A 23,004-nucleotide genomic window follows, 5' to 3' on the forward strand; every position below is an offset into this window, starting at 1 on the left:
ACTTGGTCTTTACTTTACTTATAACTTCTCATGAATCCCTAAAAGGATTAGATGGAACACTATATGTACATATGAATTCTAGAGTTGCATAGAACGAGTTCACTTCGTTAAGACTTGCTGTGAACATAAGGAATGACATCTAACTGTACATGCTGTTCGATAACAAGGAAATCAAAGATTTGCATACATTAATTTAGACCATTCAAGCTTACTGATTTGCGAGGGAAAACTAATCCTAGGTGCTTAGATTAAGGGTTGTACGTGCCACCTTATAGCACCAAAAGAACTGGACTTGTTGAAGCTTTAACTTCTATAAAACCTGCCCTTAGAAGTTCAATAATAATGGCTTTATAAAATCTATGTAAAACCTATGAAAACTTATTCCTTTAAAGAGCAATAAAAAGCTTCAAGCATGTTACAACATGATCTAAAAGAACTAGATGCTAAAAGGAAACTAAAATTCTGCCTGTTCCGAAGTCATGAAAGGAAGACTAAATCCCTAGCATCAATTCTATACAGCATGATCCCAAACATGAAAGGAAACTAAAGCTCTATCAATTCCTCAATTCTGTACAGTATGTACCGAATGCAAAGAAGGAACAATCAAAACTAGAAAACCAAATCCCTAGCATGTTAACTTTGTACAGGATTCTTAGGCATGCTTCCGCCGAAATAAAAAGAAACAGCAAATGAGCAAATCTGTGCAGCACAATCCGAAAACAGAGAAAGCAAAGGAACTCATGCAAAGCTTCAGAAACAAGGAGGGAATCAAAGATTATACCTCGGAGCTATCCTACTGCAGGTGAGTAGCAACTTACCTATCCTTGGACTTAAACCGAGAAGAAAGGAAGGTTCTAGGGTTCGGGCAGCTCAAATTCCTGCTCTTCTTCGTGCTTACAGCTTCTCCTCGACGAGAAGTGGAGAAAACCCCTCGGAGAACTTTGGCCGGCCGCCGGAAAACAAAGCCTGGCTCGGCTGCGATTTCGCCCAAGCAGGAATCGCCCGCACAGCGCCGTCGCGAGAGGAGAAGGAGAGAAAGGTTTCGGTCACGGGATAATTAATCCCTAACTTATCCCTCTTTTATAACCTAAAGTTTATGGCTTAAGATTATTTCGCTCCTTATCTTTTCACGAAATACTCGCGGAAGAGTTGGTTGGCTACGGTTTTGACCAAGTCAAGGGTTGCGGTTTCGAATCCTCAGCCGCGCACTTTTCGTTTCGATTTATTTTCAATGTTCCTAACTATACCTTATATAAATTTGTTCTTACATCTAGTTAACAAATCGAGCATGGCACGGTTGGTCGGGCCGAGTTTTGCTTGGGCCGAGGAGCTCGGTTCGAAACCCAGCTTCTTCAACTTATTTTCCTTGCTATTATTCTCCATTACCATTTTCTACATCATATACATCTTATCTCATATATTATAAACAAAACAACCATAGCCCAGATGGTTGGCTGAGTCCGTTAAAATCTGGTTCGGGTCCGAGCTCTTGGGTTCAAAACCCAGCTTTAACACTTTTATATATATATATATTTTTAAACTTCTTTCTCTTGGTTGAAAATACCAAACAAACTCCAAAAATTACGTAAAAATACTCTAAAAATTCCTAAAAATCTCTAGAATTTTTCTATGGCATTTCTAGATTTTAATAAGGTCTTTTGGGACTCCAAATCATGAAATTTGGGGTGTTACAATCACTGTAACGACCACCCTTCTTACTACTACTACTCTCTAAGGATGACCGTTACTTAACTACTAACTCTACTTAACCGGTATGATTAAAAATCATATGGAAACCCTACCAAAAAATTTCGGCAAAGTCTCCCCTGTACCGGTGACCTTAAACTGACATACATAACATAATATACACAGCCACAGGCGGCTGGAACACATATCAAACACACAAAAGGAAATAACATCACCACGCAGTTTAATGAAATCAAATCATGCAAGTAATAAATAGCGGAAACAAAATAAAAACATACAATTAACTAACAGCGGAAGACTAAATGACTCATCTAATACATTCTTAATAAATGTCAATTTTAATAAATGCTTAAACTATGTCCCAAGGCTTCCATAGTCCTGGCATCACACACCATCCGCGCCACCTTGTCGCCTTCCTTGCTATAACTTTTCTTTTCCTTTATCTGCAGTAAGAGGAAGTGCAGTCTATAAGCAAAATTTGCTTAGTAAGTGCTATCTAACTCACAAAATCACGAATGTGCATGTATACGAAAAGAACTAGAAACTATATGCTCTAAAAACAAATAAAGCATAAACATAACTGCTCATGTCAAACTAATAGCGAAGAAAAGCTAAGGAATCTACTCATGTAATTCTAATAGCTAATCATGCTACTCATCTAATAGGTAAACATGAAAACTACTCATCCACTAGATAAACATGGTAGAATAAAGAACTAAACACACTGATTTTAGAACTATATGAAACTTATTTCATTTGTTCTAACTTAATCTTTAATACATTATGTTTATGTTAGAACAAATGAATCAAGTTTCACTTTGTTTTAGAATCAGCAAGTTTAGTTCCCTTTTATGCTAGCATGTTGTTTCGATTAGCTTACTGTTCTTTGCTATTAGAACAGCATGAGTAGTTTTACATGTTTAGCACTTCAGTATGTTTGTTTAGTTACTAGTAGATGAGCATGAGTAGCTTTTCCTTTGAGCATTCAGTTTTAGTTTTCAGTATATTCACATACATATCGAGTTTTTGTGAGTTAGATAGCGCTTACTAAGCAAACTTTGCTTATAGACTACACTTCCTCTTACTGCAGATACAGGAAAGGAAAGATATAGAAAGGAAGGCGACAAGGAGGTGTTTCGAAAGATGTGTGATGCCAGGACTATGGAAGCCTTGGGACTAGGGAAGAAGTTTTAATTTTAGTTTCCGCATTTTAGTAATTGATAAACATTCGAGTTGTATTTTAAGTTCATGTCATTTGAGATTATTCTGTTTAGATTGCATGTAGGTTGAGTTCAGTTTAGTAAGTAGATACTTGTGTGTTGTTTTCTTTATTTTGGATTTATTATCTTGCGTGGTTGATTGATATGTGTTCCAGCCGCTTGTGGCTGAGTATATATTGCATGTATTGTTGAATATGGTCACCGGTACAAGGGAGACTCTGTCGAAATTTTTCGGTAGGGTTCCCATGTGATTTATAATCATACCGGTTAAGTAGATTTAATAGTTAGGTAACGGTCATCCTTAGAGAGTAGTAGTAGTAAGAAGGTTGGTCGTTACAGTTGGTATCAGAGCACCTTGTAATACCTTGGGCTTGACCCGAGTCTTAACATAAGTCAGCCAACCAACTGAGCTAAGCAAGTTTTGTTAAATATATTGAACAAATGGTATTTAAAGAATAGTTGGGAACATTTAAAATAAATTAAATAAAAGGGGCGCGGCTGAGGAATCGAAGCCCGGACCTTGGGTTCGGTTAAAAGCCGGCTGACCAAGTGGGCTAGCAGTCGGTGCTGAGTAAATATGTAGAGAAATGTATTTAAGGTATATTTGATAATAAAAAGGTTTCGAAAAGTGGCCGAGCCGAGGCTCGATACGGCGATCTACGGCTCAACCCGGGATTTAAGCGGAGCGGCTGACCAGCTGATCCAGCGGTCGGTTTTGTTTAGAAAAGGTAGGAAAATTTCTTAAGGAAGATAACAGAATATTGGATTATAAAAGGGAGGAATTAATGTTGGATTTGCCGTAACCTAGTTTTCCCTCTTTTCTCCTTCTCGCTCGCGACAACAGAATCCGGGCAGAACGGCAGAAAGCTGGGGCTTCTTCCGACGGCCGACCAAGGTTCTCCGAGGGGTTTCTCCATCTCCTTAAGCTCTTCTCGACGAGGAGGAGTCGGGAGCACGAAGAAGAGTCGGGATTTCGAGCTCGCCGAAAGCCCTAGATGCCTCCTTCTCGGTTCTAAGTCCAAGAGACCCAAGGTAAGTTGCTTACTCACCTGCGGTAAGATAGTTTCGAGCCTTTGATTTAGAGTTTCTCTTGTTTGTGAATGTGCCGTGAGTTTTACAAAGAAGATTGTTCTTCCCTTTTTAAGCTTTCGGATTTGTTGTGAAGAATCTCGGAATTTCTAGGGATTTGGTTTCTTCTTGCTTTAGAATTCTTGTTGTGAAGATTGGGTTTAGGGCTACTGCCGTGAGACTCAAAGTAAGGATATGGAAGAGTTAAGTATGTTGAGTTGTTGTTTACTGCCGTAAGCTTCCTTGTTTTGAATGATTGCTGCTGTGAAGTTGCTTGTGAAGCTTGCTGCCATGTTTTCTATTGTGAATTGTTATTTTAGATCATCGCTATCCATTTGTTTTCTGTGGGCAGACAGTGAGCACGAAGAAGTGCATAACTAGTACGTAGTTTCTTTGTGGACACTACAATGGGTAGTTATATGAGCAACTTTTCTTTATGCTATGCTTAGTTGGGAAGAATTAGATTGTGTAGATCCATTGGGTGCATGTTTTAGTACATCACGTGTTAACTTTTGTGATAACAGCAGTAATTTTCCTTATGCTCAGCTGGGTAAGGATTAATTTAGAATGGGTAAGTGTATCAAGTGTATGCTATTGGTTTCATGGATTAGGGCTATGAGTAGTATGCTGTTAGAGGCAATTTAGATCTCTTCTACTCTATAAAAGTGTAAGCTTTGTTTAGGTTTTACATGAGAATCAAACTTAGATTTCCTTATTATATTAATTAGCATCGCAGTTTTGTTAGCATTTACTGCCATGAATTGAAGTTTATGTTGTTGGTTTTCTTTGCCATCTGATGAAGCATGTTTGAAGAAGTTAGATATGCTTTCTTTTGATTTGTCTCTGATATAGCATGCTTATAGAAGTCAGATTTTCTTTCCTTTGATTTGATTTTGTTGTAGCATGCCTATATTCTTTTTACGAGTTTAAGAAAAGTATAAGAAAGATAAAGAAAAGTATAAGAAAGATAAAGAAGAGAAAGAAAAGGCCGAGGCCTTAAGTAGATCCCAAAGTCGAGACTTTAGGGATTTTTGGCACAAAAGGTGCCTATTAAAATGCCAAAGCATTTAAAGAAGAAGTAAATAAGATTATAAATATTTTACTTTTAAGAAGAGGCTAGTACCCGACATCCAAGAGCTTGTCGTTAAACAAATCCAGGTGTCCAATTCCGAGGTCTTGGCCCTGGTAGACCGAGGTCTGCTCTTTTAGGATTGGTGGCTCGCTACCCCAACCTATTAGGGAACACGCATAAGATGGTACTACGCCTGGGCCCAAGAAGAAGTTGATTACTATTTTGAAGTATTATAAGTATAAGTTTTTGAACAAGTAAAGCAAGTTTTACATAAGTATAAAGTATTAAAGTATAAGTCTCTAAAAGCAAGTGAAATAAGATTCAGAAGATGTTTAGAATTCAGTAAGTTTAGCTTTCTTTATGTTAGCATGATTGTATAGCTTTGCTTTACATGTTTAGTCTTTTAGTATGTTTCTTTTACTAGTAGATGAGCATGAGTAGATTTCCTTTTGAGCATTCAGTTTTAGATTTCAGTATATCCTCATGCATATCGAGATTTTGTGAGTTAGATAGCGCTTACTAAGCAAATTTTGCTTATAGACTACACTTTCTCTTACTGCAGATACAGGAAAGGAAAAGATATAGAAAGGAAGGCGACAAGGTGGCGCGGATGGTGTGTGATGCCAGGACTATGGAAGCCTTGGGACTTAGTTTAAGAATTTATTAAGATTGTCATTTATTAAGAATGTATTAGATGAGTCATTTAGTCTTCCGCTGTTAGTTAATTGTATGTTTTTATTTTATTCATTATTTGCATGATTTGATTTCATTAAACTGCGTGGTGATGTTATTTCCTTGTGTGATTGATATGTGTTCCAGCCGCATGTAGGCTGAGTATATATATTGCATGTATTGTTGAATAAGGTCACCGGTACAGGGGAGATTTTGCCGAAATTTTTCGGTAGGGTTTCCATGTGGTTTTTTATCACACCGGTTAAGTAGAGTTAGTAGTTAAGTAACGGTCATCCTTAGAGAGTAGTAGTAGTAAGAAGGGTGGTCGTTACAGTTGGTAGTTTCTAGATAGAAGTTTGATTGTGTTCTGCGATTTTGATATGTTAAGGATCCGGTTTCCAGCATGCTATGTTTTGTTCTATGAGTTTCTTTGTGGTATTCCTTCGATTGGATTCTTCCCAGTTGTCTTTTGATTCGGCCGGATGTTTCACAGTCGCTTTTGTTTGTGCTTACTGGTATGAACAAAGAACAGTTATATGTTTGAAAGATCTCAGAATTTAATTTCTTTGCTATTGTGTAATTTTGATTCAATTGTTAGATTGAGGAAATGAATGAATTGATTAGGTTGTGCATGTTGTTTTATTCAAAGCAGTAGAAACCCACCCCACTGTATTACCATGCAAATCAACTATGAAGGCCTACATTTTTGCAAACTAAAGTGTACCTTACCTTCTATAAATGGTATATTTAAGAGCAGTAAGTGTTCCTTGTTTTCTTGCTTGGGATTTTTCTATATAGCATTGGGATGGCTAGAGGTTTAAGAGTAGCTAAGGTGCTTATGATTTGGTGTTCCAGTTTTGACTAAGTTGTAACAGGCTTAAAGATTATGATTTCCTTATAAAGGTATAGCTGTGAATAAGTTTTATATTGGTATTGTTTTAGTTTTCCAGTAAGCTTAATTTGATTTGTGCATGGAGAGCTTATAGTGCAGATTTCTTAGAGCTTGAAATACAGATTGTATGTGCAGATTTCTTTTTGTATTCTATGCATGATTATGTGTTACATAGTTAGTTTCATTCATAGATGCATAAGAAAGATAAAGAAAAGTATAAGAAAGATAAAGAAAAGAAAGAAAAGGCCGAGGCCTTAAGTAGATCCCAAAGTCGAGACTTTAGGGATTTTTGGCACACAAGGTGCCTATTAAAATGCCAAAGCATTTAAAGAAGAAGTAATTAAGATTATAAATATTTTACTTTTAAGAAGAGGCTAGTACCCGACATCCAAGAGCTTGTCGTTAAACAAATCCAGGTGTCCAATTCCGAGGTCTTGGCCCTGGTAGACCGAGGTCTGCTCTTTTAGGATTGGTGGCTCGCTACCCCAACCTATTAGGGAACGCGCATAAGATGGTACTATGCCTGGGCCCAAGAAGAAGTTGATTATTATTTTGAAGTATTATAAGTATAAGTTTTTGAACAAGTAAAACGAGTTTTACATAAACATAAAGTATTAAAGATTAAGTTAGAACAAATGAATCAAGTTTCACTTTGTTTTAGAATCAGCAAGTTTAGTTCCCTTTTATGCTAGCATGTTGTTTCGATTAGCTTACTGTTCTTTGCTATTAGAAGAGCATGAGTAGTTTTACATGTTTAGCACTTCAGTATGTTTGTTTAGTTACTAGTAGATGAGCATGAGTAGCTTTTCCTTTGAGCATTCAGTTTTAGTTTTCAGTATATTCACATACATATCGAGTTTTTGTGAGTTAGATAGCGCTTACTAAGCAAATTTTGCTTATAGACTACACTTCCTCTTACTGCAGATACAGGAAAGGAAAAGATATAGAAAGGAAGGCGACAAGGAGGTGTTCGAAAGATGTGTGATGCCAGGACTATGGAAGCCTTGGGACTAGGGAAAAAGTTTTAATTTTAGTTTCCGCATTTTAGTAATTGATAAACATTCGAGTTGTATTTTAAGTTCATGTCATTTGAGATTATTCTGTTTAGATTGCATGTAGGTTGAGTTCAGTTTAGTAAGTAGATACTTGTGTGTTGTTTTCTTTATTTTGGATTTATTATCTTGCGTGGTTGATTGATATATGTTCCAGCCGCTTGTGGCTGAGTATATATTGCATGTATTGTTGAATATGGTCACCGGTACAAGGGAGACTCTGCCGAAATTTTTCGGTAGGGTTCCCATGTGATTTATAATCATACCGGTTAAGTAGATTTAATAGTTAGGTAACGGTCATCCTTAGAGAGTAGTAGTAGTAAGAAGGGTGGTCGTTACAGCCTGTGCACTTAATCAGCATGCGGGATGATGTAAATGTGATAAAGTGTTGTCTAAATTTTGTGTACATTTAAAGTATGTCACATATCTAATATATATATGGTTGCATCTACATATGTAGAAGACCAGGAAGAAAAAAGTTGACAATAGACAAGAGAAGTCTAAGTTACAATCGTCCAATGTGCCAAGACCCTTACACATCTTATATAGTTATTTTCAGCGTCTTGATGAAACAGAGAATGTGATTTTGGAATTAGTTCCTGATGTATTTGGCATGGAGCGCACAGTCCATGTTAATTGCGATGACATATTTCCCTTTTGTGAATTGAAGCCAATCACAGACACTTGCATAGTTGTGTTGTAACGACCCAATTTTCACTATTTTGAGTTCTGAATATCTTTAAAAATATTTAAAAATGCTTTTGAAATATTCTAGAGATTTTTAGGAATTTTTAGAGTATTTTTATGTAATTTTTGGAGTCCGTTTGGTATTTTTACCGAGTGGAGAAAGTTTAAAAAAACAATTTTCAAGAGCTAGGGTTCGAACCCAGTCTCTCGGCCCAAGCAGTATTCGACCCAACCAACCGAGCTGAGCTCGTTTTGTTAACTAAGTGTGGGAACAAATATATTTAAGTAATAGATGGAACCGAAATAACCCAGGTTATTTAAGGAGATTAATTTCCTTCCCGAAACCTAAAACCTAATCTCTCCTTTTCTCCTCACGCACGCGACGCCGTTTTCTTCCCTCGGGCGAAATCGCAGCCAAGGCTAGGGTTTCCTCCTTTCGACGTCGGCGAGGTATTTTCCGGCCGGTCTCCACTCGTGGGTGACTATTCCGGCAAGGAGAGCTCGGGAAATACAAGGAAAAAGGTGGAATCGAAGCTCCAGCGAAACCCTAGGGCGCTTCTCTTCGGTTCTAAGTCCAAGAACCCGATGTAAGTGCTTCTCACCTGCGGTAGGAGTAGCTCTCGGGGTTTTGTTTTGCATTTTGGTTGTAAAATGAACAATAGTAGCCTTTTCATTCTAGAATATGGAATTTATTTCAACCCTTGTTTTTAACAATCCGGGTTAAGATTTGGGATAAGTCCTTTTGGTTATTTTGATGCACGGCAGAGCCTTGATGTTTCCCTTGTTCGTCACAGCATGTTGTTGATGTGTTTTTAGTGCTCGGATGGAAATTCTTGTGGGTTTTTCCTTGATTACCACAGCATGCTATTTAGATGTATTTACCTTACACTTTAAGCATGATTAAGTAGTTAAACTTCCTTCAAGTTACAGCATGATCAAGGGACTGTTAAGATTTGAAATAAGGTAGTTTTTACAAGTTTATTGTGGGGAAAACTATCACTGCCGTGAGCCTAACTAAGGATACCATCTATGACCATGTAGTTTTTGGTTATTGGCTGTTGAAATTCAGTTTGAACATATCATGTTACATTCCAGCGGTATAGTTGTTCTTTTTAAATTACTGTGGAATTTAGTTTGAGTAGGTACTGGTTTATATTTTTATATCAGTGACATATGGTTTAGAATCTCTTGTATACTGAATAAACGAGAGAAGTGCAAGTAAAGTGAGATAAAGTCACAATCTGATCCTAAATTTCAGAATTTAGAATCAAAGCACACTAAGTGCTTAAATCAATGCCAAGGCATTTTATTACAAGAAGTATTTAAAGAAGGATATAAAGAAAAGTATTTTACTTTTAAAAGGGCATGTACCGGACACAAGGTCCAAGGGATGTGCTCCAAGTTGCCCCTAGACATAAGGTCTAGAAGTGTCTTAATGGTTTTGGGATTAGCTACCTCAATTCTCATTAAGAAAGGCGCGCAAAGTGGTACAATGCCGGGCCCAAGTAAAGTTGAATATTATTTTAAAGTATAAATGTATTAATTTGGAAACAAACAGAACAAGTTCTTTTATCTAAGTTGCAAATGCTAGCAAGTTAAATGGTTGTTTCCTTTAGAGATGCATGATGTAGTTCTATATTGCTATTTTCATGTTGAGCATGTACTCCCTGCTTTCTTTAATGCTTATGCATTCCTTATCGGATTTTGTGAGTAGAAAGCACTTACTAAGCTTTTAGCTTATAGATACTACTTTTTCCTCCTACTGCAGATATAGATAAAAATAAAGGAAAAGCAAAAGTGGTGTAGGAGAAGGCGACAAGGAGTCGTTGATGGTGTGTGTGTGTGGTGGCTATTATGGAAGTTTGGGATTCTTGCTGAATGTTATACCTGCTGGTTTCTTTAATTTCTGCAAAAAGGAAATTGTTTTGAAATGCTAAGATGTGTTTAAATTGCTTCATTTATGTGTTAGAATCAATAAGATGGTAAATTTATATACTCAGTATTTTTCTTTTCACTGCTGGAATGTTAAATCTGCTGGAATGTTAAATCTGTTGGGTTAAATTCGGATTGTTAATACTCAGAAATTTTATATGTTTGCTGGTATGTTATATGAGCTTTACTCTATGGAGGAAATTGGCATGGGAAGTTCGGTTTGCTAGATACTCAGTATCCCTATGTACATGCTAATTTTTGGTTATTGCTAGCTTGGAGTTATTCACTTGGAAACTATTTTGCATGCTAGTGTTTTATATTTTGTAGAAGTAACTGTTTAATGGTAGGGGAAATATATACTGATCGGCTTGTTAGGAAATGAATGAGTAGTAGTTTACTTCACTTTCTCTTAATTACGGTTTGGTTGTAGAATGAATAACTACATTCTGTAACAAGGGATGTTAGGTAGGATTTCATGAATGCAAGTTAACAAAGGAAGTAGCAAATAGTAGAGATACTTAAGCTTCATTGCCTATATGTTACACTTGCTTGTGTTACACTTATTTGCATGTTTAAATAAGTAAGAAGAAAAAAAAAAATGATCAGAGCAGTTTAAAGTTTTAGTTGATATGTGATATGTTTTAAACAAATAGATTAAAGCATTTCTAGTGTTAAAGTAGGTAGTACCAGTTATGTGTAGATAGTAGATTCAGTAGCGGTCACCCTTAGAGGAGTAGTAAGGAGGGTGGTCGTTACAGTTGGTATCAGAGCAGGTCCATTTTCCAGCAACACACACACATCAGCATCATCCTTACCGTCTTCAAGTAAGAAAGTATTTAAATTCTTTCTTTATTGCTTTCCTTTATTTACATTATTATTTGCAGTATGGATCGATAGTTATAAGTGAATGAGTAAGATAAGAGTTTTATTTTTTTAGCTATTTCCTTTCTTAATATATAAATGGGTATGTTTAGAAAGGGTAGAGAAATCATCAAATTTTCTTATTTTGTTTAACTAGATGCCGAGAAGAGGACGTCCCCGTACTGCTCGTATTGAGGACCAAGTACAGGAGAAAGAGGTGCCAGGCTCAACGGAGCCCAATCTTTCTGAAGTTGTTGCCCAACTTCAGAAACAAGTAGCTGAGCAGCAGCAAGTAATTGCCAATCTGATGGCAAATCAACAACCAGTCCCTCCTACTCCTCAAACAGTAACTGTGGAGACTCCAGCGGTAACTGAGGTTCCACCAGCTGCCCAAGGAGTCGTCACAGCACCTCAGAGACAAGAATCCTACCTCATTCAGTGGCTGAAACTGAAACCAGAGAGTTTCTCAGGCACAACTGCGCCCTGGGATGCCCAGGCTTGGTTCAAAACACTAGAGAGCACCATGGAGCTTCTTGACTGGCCAGAAGTCGAGAAAGTTAAGTGTGCCTCCTTCTGCCCGACTGGAGATGCACGCATGTGGTGGGAGAGAGTAAAGAGCAAGAGGGCAATCAATCAGATGAAATGGATTGATTTTGAGACAGAATTCTACGACGAGTTCTTTCGCCAAAAGATCACCAACAAGCACTACGAGGAGTTTATGGAGTTCAGACAGGGGGATCTGACAGTGGAGGAAGCAGTTAAGAGATTCAACAGGCTAGCTCGTCTCTGCCCAGAACTAGTAAGTACAGAGAAGGAGCGAGTCAGATTAATGCTCAGGATGCTGAAGCCTGTGATATCACTTAATGTGAGCAGTGGAACTCATCAGCCCCTGACTGGAGAAGAGTTGGTCAGTAGAGCCTTAGTAGCTGAGCACTATCTGAACAGCATGAAGGCACAAAGAGAGCAGCACAAGCCAATCAAGATGGAGACCAAGACTGGGGGAAATCAGAAACCCCAGTTAAATAATCAGAACTGGAAAGGCAAGGGTACTAAAAGGAAGCAGTGGGATTCAGGAAGTAACCAGAAGGGAGGACCAGAAACCAAACAGACTAAGCTTTTTCCCTACCCCAAATGTGGGAGAACACATCCAGGAGCCTGCCTCTTGGGTAAGACTGGATGTTATTCTTGTGGTCAAGAAGGACACATGGTCAAACAGTGTCCTAACAAGTTCAAAGCACCTCAGCCATAGCCAATACAATATGGAGCCAAGCATCAACTACATTATATGCCTGCAACTCTGGAAGGACCTCAGATCAGTCAAGGAAGGTTGGAAGCTCCACCAGTTCCAGCCTTTGACAATGCTAGAGTATTCTCCCTTACCAAAGAGGAAGCTGCTAGTGCCTCCACGGTCGTAACAGGTCAAGTAGTTATTTTTCAGCATATAGCTACTGCACTATTTGATACTGGGGTGACCCATTCTTTTGTATCCATACCTTTTGCCAAAGAATTACAGGTACCTACAGAAAGCATGAATTCTAAGTTCCTGATAACCCTACCTTCTGGGGAAGTCATGGAATCTAGTCAGTGGCTTCGGTTTGTACCAGTCAGAATTTTAGACCGAGAGCTATGTGTTAATCTGGTAGTCCTCGCTATGCAGGATTTCGATATCATTTTGGGTATGGATTTCCTCAGCAAGTACAGTGCTTCAGTAGACTGCCGCAGAAGAAAAGTGATCTTTAGTCCAGAAGGTGAACCATCCTTTGAATTTACAGGAGTGCCAAATAGGAAGACTCAGAAATTTCTCTCTTCCCTCACAGCTCACCAGATGCTAGCTAAAGGGTGTGCTGGTTTTCTTGCATGCATTGTGAGTACCAAGGAAGAAGAAAGACCTAAGCAGGAGGAAGTTCGGATAGTCTGTGAGTATCCAGAGGTATTCCCAGAAGAGCTACCTGGACTACCTCCCAATAGAGAAGTAGAGTTTGAGATTGAACTGGTTCCTGGTACCGGTCCAATTTCAAAAGCTCCATACCGCATGTCCCCAGCGGAGTTGAAAGAGTTACAAGAACAACTTCAGGAGCTGCTTGACAAAGGCTTCATCCGCCCTAGTCATTCACCATGGGGAGCTCCTGTGTTGTTTGTCAAGAAGAAGGATGGATCTATGCGAATGTGCATAGATTATAGAGCTCTGAATAAAGTGACCATCAAGAACAGGTATCCACTGCCCAGGATCGATGATTTATTTGATCAATTGAAAGGGGCAACAGTGTTCTCTAAGATAGATCTGCGCTCTGGGTACCATCAGTTAAAAGTAAAGGAGAGTGATATACCCAGAACTGCTTTCAGGACCAGATATGGACACTATGAATTCATGGTTATGCCTTTTGGTGTGACTAATGCACCTGCAGTCTTCATGGACATGATGAATAGAGTGTTCAGTGAATACCTTGACAAATTTGTCATTGTGTTCATCGACGACATTCTAATCTATTCCAGAACCCCAGAAGAGCATGACACGCATTTGAGAATAGTCCTACAGACCCTTCAGCAAAGGCAGCTCTATGCTAAATTCTCAAAGTGCGAGTTCTGGTTGGAGCAGGTGGCATTTCTAGGTTATATTGTTTCAAAAGAAGGCATTCAAGTGGATTCGGCCAAAATAGAAGCGGTCAGCAACTGGAAAAGACCCAAGAATGCCAGGGAGATCAGAAGCTTCCTTGGTTTAGCTGGGTACTATAGGAAATTTGTGGAGGACTTTTCCAAGATAGCCTCTCCACTTACAGCCCTCACCAGGAAGGACAAGAAGTTTGAATGGTCAGAGAAATGTGAGCAGAGTTTTCAAGAACTCAAGAAGAGACTGACCAGTGCTCCTATACTGACTGTTCCAGAGAGCGACAAGAGTTTTGACATCTACAGTGATGCTTCCAAGATGGGCTTAGGAGCTGTACTCATGCAGGAAGGAAAAGTTATAACTTTTGCTTCCAGGCAACTCAAAGACTATGAGAAGAACTATCCCACTCATGATCTAGAGCTGGCAGCTGTAGTCTTTGCACTAAAACTCTGGCGACACTACTTGTATGGAGTCCAGTGCAGAATCTTCACAGACCATCAGAGTCTTAAGTACTTCTTCACTCAGAAGGACTTAAACATGAGACAGCGCAGGTGGCTAGAGTTGGTCAAAGATTATGACTGTGAAATCCTCTACCACCCAGGTAAAGCTAATAAAGTGGCAGATGCACTAAGTAGAAAGTCCAGTGCATCCTTGATGTCCTTATCATCATTAGCTCTGCCACTACAGAAGGAGTTGTCAGATTTTGGACTTGAAATTATTTATGGGCAACTTTCTGCATTGACCCTAGAGTCAACCCTGCTTGAGGATATACAGAAAAAGCAAAGCGAAGATCCAGATATTCAAAAGATCAAGCAAGGGATACAAGAGGAAGGAAGTTCAGAATTTCGAGTATCAGACAGTGGAATTCTTTATCAAGGGAATCGCCTTTGTGTTCCAAATGATGAAGAGCTGAGAAAGAAAATTTTAGAAGAAGCCCATAGTACACCATACTCCATGCATCCTGGTTCTACCAAGATGTACCAAGATGTGAAGCAGAAGTTCTGGTGGTCTGGACTCAAAAGAGATGTGGCTAAATATGTCAGTACCTGCCTGACATGTCAGAGGGTCAAAGCAGAACACCAAAGACCAGGAGGAGTTCTACAGCTTCTTCCAATAACAGAGTGGAAGTGGGAAGACATATCCATGGACTTCATAACAGGTCTCCCAAGAACTACGAATGGATATGATGCAATATGGGTAATAGTGGATAGATTGACCAAGTCTGCCCATTTTCTAGCCATCAAGGTGTCTCACTCTATAGAGCAGTTAGCACAGCTGTATGTTAAAGAGGTGATTAGACTTCACGGAGTTCCCAAATCTATCATTTCTGATAGAGATGGGCGCTTCACTTCACACTTTTGGCAGTGCATTCAGAATGCACTAGGCACCAAACTCAAGTTCAGCACAGCCTTCCATCCTCAAACTGATGGACAGACAGAGCGAGTAAATCAGATCTTAGAAGATATGCTCAGGGCTTGTGCACTAGATTTTAAGGGTAGTTGGTGCAAGTATCTGTGCTTAGCTGAGTTTGCCTACAACAACAGCTACCAAGCCACCATCAGGATGGCACCATATGAGGCGTTGTATGGCAGAAAGTGCAGATAACTTATATGCTGGCAAGAAGCAGGTGAAAGAAAGGAAATGGAAGTAGAGCTGGGCATTCAGACAGAGCTGATAGAAGAAACCACTCAGGCTATTCAGAAAATTAGACAGAGGATTGAGACTGCCCAGAGTAGACAGAAAAGCTATGCTGACACACGCCGTAGGCCACTGGAATTTCAAGTAGGAGATTCAGTTTTTCTTAAAGTTGCTCCTATGAAGGGAGTGATGAGATTTGGCAAGAAGGGCAAATTAAGTCCTCGCTATGTAGGACCTTACCTGATTACGGACAGGATTGGGAAGGTAGCTTACAAGCTAGAATTACCACAAGACATGTCAGCAATACACAATGTGTTTCATGTCTCCATGTTAAAGAAGTGCCTCCATGACCCTAGCTAAGTGATTGAGCCTCAGTCAGTGCAGATCCAAGCGGATCTTAGTTTTGAGAGTAGACCTATACAGATAGTGGACAGAGCAGTCAAGAGACTAAGAAGCAAAGAAGTACCACTATGAAGGTCGTCTGGCAGAACCAGGAACACGAGGAAGTCACTTGGGAGCGGGAGGACAGTATGAGACAGAAATATCCAGAACTATTCTAAGTTCGACGACGAACTTTTTATAAGGTATGGGGAATTGTAACGACCCAATTTTCCCTATTTTGAGTTCTGAATATCTTTAAAAATATTTAAAAATACTTTTGAAATATTCTAGAGATTTTTAGGAATTTTTAGAGTATTTTTATGCAATTTTTGGAGTCTGTTTGTTATTTTTACCGAGTGGAGAAAGATTAAAAAAAAAAATTTCAAGAGCTAGGGTTCGAACCCAGTCTCTCGGCTGGGTTCTCGGCCCAAGCAGTATTCGACCCAACCAACCGAGCTGAGCTCGTTTTGTTAACTAAGTGTGGGAACAAATATATTTAAGTAATAGATGAAACCGAAATAACCCAGGTTATTTAAGGAGATTAATTTCCTTCCCGAAACCTAAAACCTAATCTCTCCTTTTCTCCTCACGCACGCGACGCCGTTTTCTTCCCTCGGGCGAAATCACAGCCAAGGCTGGGTTTCCTCCTTACGACGTCGGCGAGGTGTTTTCTGGCCGGTCTCCACTCGTGGGTGACTATTCCGGCAAGGAGAGCTCGGGAAATACAAGGAAAAAGGTGGAATCAAAGCTCCACCGAAACCCTAGGGCGCTTCTCTTCGGTTGTAAGTCCAAGAACCCGATGTAAGTGCTTCTCACCTGCGGTAGGAGTAGCTCTCGGGGTTTTGTTTTGCATTTTGGTTGTAAAATGAACAATAGTAGCCTTTTCATTCTAGAATATGGAATTTATTTCAACCCTTGTTTTTAACAATCCCGGTTAAGATTTGGGATAAGTCCTTTTGGTTATTTTGATGCACGGTAGAGCCTTGATGTTTCCCTTGTTGGTCACAGCATGTTGTTGATGTGTTTTTAGTGCTCGGATGGAAATTCTTGTGGGTTTTTCCTTGATTACCACAGCATGCTATTTAGATGTATTTACCTTACACTTTAAGCATGATTAAGTAGTTAAACTTCCTTCAAGTTACACATGATCAAGGGACTGTTAAGATTTGAAATAAGGTAGTTTTTACAAGCTTATTGTGGGGAAAACTATCACTGCCGTGAGCCTAACTAAGGATACCATCTATGACCATGTAGTTTTTGGTTATTGGCTGTTGAAATTCAGTTTGAACATATCATGTTACATTCCAGTGGTATAGTTGTTCTTTTTAAATTACTGTGGAATTTAGTTTGAGTAGGTACTGGTTTATATTTTTATATCAGTGACATATGGTTTAGAATCTCTTGTATACTGAATAAACGAGAGAAGTGCAAGTAAAGTGAGATAAAGTCACAATTTGATCCTAAATTTCAGAATTTAGAATCAAAGCACACTAAGTGCTTAAATCAATGCCAAGGCATTTTATTACAAGAAGTATTTAAAGAAGGATATAAAGAAAAGTATTTTACTTTTAAAAGGGCATGTACCGGACACAAGGTCCAAGGGATGTGCTCCAAGTTGCCCCTAGACATAAGGTCTAGAAGTGTCTTAATGGTTTTGGGATTAGCTACCTCAATTCTCATTAAGAAAGGCACGCAAAGTGCTGGGCCCAAGTAAAGTTGAATATTATTTTAAAGTATAAAAGTATTAATTTGGAAACAAACAGAACAAGTTCTTTTATCTAAGTTGCAAATGCTAGCAAGTTAAATGGTTGTTTCCTTTAGAGATGCATGATGTAGTTCTATATTGCTATTTTCATGTTGAGCATGTACTCCCTGCTTTCTTTAATGCTTATGCATTCCTTATCGGATTTTGTGAGTAGAAAGCACTTACTAAGCTTTTAGCTTATAGATACTACTTTTTCCTCCTACTGCAGATATAGATAAAAATAAAGGAAAAGCTAAAGTGGTGTAGGAGAAGGCGAAAAGGAGTCGTTGATGGTGTGTGTGTGGTGGCTATTATGGAAATTTGGGATTCTTGCTGAATGTTATACCTGCTGGTTTCTTTAATTTATGCAAAAAGGAAATTGTTTTGAATTGGTAAGATGTGTTTAAATTGCTTCATTTATGTGTTAGAATCAATAAGATGGTAAATTTATATACTCAGTATTTTTCTTATCACTGCTGGAATGTTAAATCTGCTGGAATGTTAAATCTGCTGGGTTAAATTCGGATTGTTAATACTCAGAAATTTTATATGTTTGCTGGTATGTTATATGAGCTTTACTCTATGGAGGAAATTGGCATGGGAAGTTCGGTTTGCTAGATACTCAGTATCCCTATGTACATGCTAATTTTTGGTTACTGCTAGCTTGGAGTTATTCACTTGGAAACTATTTTGCATGCTAGTGTTTTATATTTTGTAGAAGTAACTTTTTAATGGTAGGGGAAATATATACTGATCGGCTTGTTAGGAAATGAATGAGTAGTAGTTTACTTCACTTTCTCTTAATTACGGTTTGGTTGTAGAATGAATAACTACATTCTGTAACAAGGGATGTTAGGTAGGATTTCATGAATGCAAGTTAACAAAGGAAGTAGCAAACAGTAGAGATACTTAAGCTTCATTGCCTATATGTTACACTTGCTTGTGTTACACTTATTTGCATGTTTAAATAAGTAAGAAGAAAAAAAAAAAAAAGATCAGAGCAGTTTAAAGTTTTAGTTGATATGTGATATGTTTTAAACAAATAGATTAAAGCATTTCTAGTGTTAAAGTAGGTAGTACCAGTTATGTGTAGATAATAAATTCAGTAGCGGTCACCCTTAGAGGAGTAGTAAGGAGGGTGGTCGTTACATGTGTATATGTGGTAAGCTTTCAATTGAATTGGACTTTATTTATGTGTTTCATTAATTTAGATTTCATCATTTTTTTAGGATATTTTCCAATTGTAGGCATATATATAGAAAGATGCAGGAAAAGATGTTGCTGCAGGATTTTAGATTAGTGGATCCAGTGCCTGTGGAGTATGTACCATCAAGAAATCAGAATAGAGATTTCATCAAAGAATAGTTGAATAAAAGGGCTTGTTACTTAAGCAGTAGGCTAATTGGTACCTCATCTGGTCAATTGGTTGTTGTGCCATGCAACGTTGGGTGAGTAAGAATAACATTATATATCACTCTCACTTGCATATTTTGAGAACTTACAAGATGCATATATACACTAATTATATTTCTTTGTGTAGTTTTCACTGGATTTTGACTATCATCAATGTTGAGAAGGAGATTATTTTTTTTTGTTGGATCCTCTTAGTCACCGCATTTGTGATCAAGATTGGAAATATGTTGTCAACATGTAAGTTTTTTGGGTTCTTTTCTTACCTTTGTTGAAACATGTATGTATTTTGATGTGGCAATACAATTCCCACAGGTTATATGCATGAAGGGCCTTGAAAATGTATAATGCGGAAGCTGGAAGGAAAGGGAAAAAACAACCAACATGGGTAGTTGTCAAGGTATGTCCTTTTGATTAGCAACTGTTTCACTATCCTTGAAGGAGTTATTCCAATATTTCTTTTCTAACATAGGCTCCTCAACAACTGGATGCGGAGCAATGTGGTTTTTATATCATGCAATATATGAAAGATATAATTGAAAATTTTGGAATTGACCACAAGGATTCAATTCCAGCAATGGTAATAATACAATATCTTCCATTTTGCATATAAGCCCTAAAGATAATTTGTTGCATTTTCCAACACTGTTTCAGTATCATAATTGATACAAACTCATTGATTTTGATTGATTATGAAGTCTCTTAGCTTTTCCCTCATTATATCAGATCTTGCTGCTGTTATGCTTTTCCCCTGCTGCTTGATGTGTTTCTATGTAGTCTTTGAACTTCTCTATTTCAATTTTGGCAGCTATGTGCTCGTCTATGATTAATAGTTCAATAGAATTCAGGGTCACTGATTTGTTATATGATGCTCTTGGTCCTTCCATGATTTTTGAATTCAACCATTATCATGCCTAGTAATTTATTGTATGATGTTGTCGGTTCTTATCAATCTCTACACTTTAATTAGAAGGAGCAAATTATCTATGTTTTATTCTAAGCAGCATATACTAAGTGTCATATATGAAAGTTTTAGATTTTACAATGATTTTTTTGTGCTAAATTGCATATGTATATGTGTATCGGTGTGTATGCGGATGCACACAATTATCCTTCAATGAATTAAGCATTATGAACAATAGTCTTCCATAGCAGCCTTTAAAAACTCAGCATTCTATTTTATTTGATACATGTACACATTTGTTTTGGTTATTTTACATATGGTGGATTATTGGGTCCCGATCATGAATTAACTTTGTATAAAGTATTGTAGAGTATCTTTGTTGCAAGTATCAATTAGAAAGGGACTTTCTTTGGTTTAGATATTTTGCATTTCAAATTTAGTTTATTGGTAGTTCTCATTGCAAAATCAGACTGAAAAGCTTTCAAAATGCTTGATATGAAGTGTTAGAAGGATAGAGATCAGAAAACTAGACTGGCCTCGTTAGAGCTAGAGCAGATATTTGGAAAAAAAATAAATAAATCAAAATTGCATCTTTACCATTTCCAGCTTTCAAAATTACATCTTTACCATTTCCAGCTTTCAAAATTACATCTTTACTAATATATTATTTATGTGTTTTTACAGTTTACAAATCTCAAGTACTCCAGAGTTGAAATTGATGAAGTGCGGTTCGAGTGGGCTGATTGCATGCTATATTACATTTGAAGTGCGGTTCTACCTTAATGTGTTGTTAAAAGAATGTTCTACCTTGATTATGATATCTATTATCTTTTGATGTAAAAAAAATGTTTGGGTATTTTATGGATACTATTGTAAGAAGATTATTTATGTAATTTGTGAATATTTGTGTATTTTATGGATACTGTTGAATGAAGAATATTTGTGTAATTTATGAATATTTGTGTATTTTTTTTTGTTACTGTTGGTTTTTCATTGTTTCGGAAATCAAATTTGTGTTGTTAAAAAATACCCATATTACATCGGTTTTCCACCGCTGCAAAACTGGTGTTATTAACTAATATTACATCGGTCATATACCGCTGCCAAAACTGGTGTTATTAAAATTAATATTACATTAGTTTTACACCGTTGATGAAACAGTGTCGTTAAGTGATACTACACCGGTTAATAACCAATTCAAACACCGGTGTCATTAAGTGATACTACACCGGTTTTAACCCGATGTCTAAAATGGCAGACCTTTTACATTGGCTTCATAGACATCGGTCGAAAATATAATAGACACCGGTGGAAAACCGATGTCTATGAGGGTTTTTGTTGTAGTGTTAAATTTGGAATCAATGATGTTAAGTTCCGTCTGTGATTCCTAATTTAACTTCTAAAGAACACAATAGGTTATTTAAGGAAAGGTTTGACACTTGTACAAAAAATTTTTGTACAGTGGAACCGGTAGGATTTTCTTAGGACTAACCAACATAACTAAAGAGACCTCAATCGAAGCATAAGATCGAAACACAAAATCGAAGCACAAAATCGAAACACAAAATCGCTAGCCTCTTGTGTTTGTATTTCAGGATCTATACAAAGAAAAACTAAACTAGAACACCGCAGAAACAATTAACTAGTTATACCTTTCTTTGTATCTTAAAGACCTCTTAATCTTCTGCTGTATTCCTCTCTTCTTCTTGGACGTCATGTGGGTGATGATCTACCAAGATGAAGACACTCGACCTTCTCCTTCTTTTCCAAGCTTTCGGCCACCAAAGAATACAAAGTGAAGAGGCCTCCTTCTTCTTCTTCTCCTCCTCCAAGCAACCGGCCACAAGGTGAAGGTCCTTCTCCAAGTGTCACCAGCCCTTATGAAAAGGAAAGGGAAAAGAGGGAAGAGTCGGCCACAAGAAATTAGAAAAGGAACCTTGGTTGTGTTTAGAGAGCATCCCCTCCTCTTTAATAATCTTTACTAGCGGCTAATAAGGAAAGTTTTTAATAAAATTTTCTTTTATTTGCAATTGTAGATGGTTACAAAAAAAAAAAGCTTTTAACAAAATTAAAATCTCTCTTTTAAACCATTATAAATAGCTATAAAAGGAAAGATTATAAAAAATTTTTGTTTTAAACAAAATCTTCCTTTTATTCCTATAATGGTTGGTTACAAAAAAAGGAAAAAATTTAACAAAATTAAAATCTCTCTTTTAACCATTGTAGATAACTACAAAAAATGAAAGATTTTAACAAAATTAAAATCTCACTTTTAATCCATTGTAGAAAGCTATAAAAGGAAAGATTTTTACAAAATTTTGTTTTCAACAAAATCTTCCTTTTATTCCTATAATGGTTGGTTACAAAAAAGGAAAGATTTTAACAAAATTAAAATCTCTCTTTTAACCATTATAGTTAACTACAAAAAAGAAAAGATTTTAATAAAATTAAAATATCTCTTTTAACCATTGTAGATAACTATAAAAAAGGAAAGATTTTAACAAAATTAAAATCTCTCTTTTAATCCATTGTAGAAAGCTATAAAAGGAAAGATTTTAACAAAATTATGTTTTCAACAAAACTTCCTTTTCTCTTCTTGTATGGTCGGCCCCATGCTTGGGCACCAAGCATGGCTTGGTTGGCCCATATCTTGGGCACCAAGAGGGATTGGTCGGCCCCTTACTTGGTCACCAAGCAAGGATGTGGCCGGCCCCTCATTTGGGTAAGAAGGAAAATCAAAACGGGTGAATGCGAGGCTTTATAGAGGCTACAACAGGGATCGAGAGGAGAAATTGGTTTTGGTCTCCCGATGAGCTTGAGCTTCCTGTGTTCGCCCCGAACACCCAACTCAAGTTCATCAATAATAACTGATACCACTAAAGAGTTATTATTGAACTACCGCACCAATCCCAAATTACATTTTGGGCTCCTTCTTATTATGAGTGCATTAATCTCCCTGTGTTTAAGATATTGAATGTCCACTGATTAAATGAGTTACTAACAACTCACTTAATTAATATCTAGCTCCAAGAGTAGTACCACTCAACTTTATTGTCATGTCAGACTAAGTCCATATGCAGGGTTTACATGACAATCCTTATGAGCTCCTCAAGGGGCATCATCAACCTAGATTACTAGGACATAGTTTCATTCTATATT

This window comes from Zingiber officinale, chromosome 11B (genome assembly GCF_018446385.1).
Source record: "Zingiber officinale cultivar Zhangliang chromosome 11B, Zo_v1.1, whole genome shotgun sequence".
NCBI lineage: Eukaryota > Viridiplantae > Streptophyta > Magnoliopsida > Zingiberales > Zingiberaceae > Zingiber > Zingiber officinale.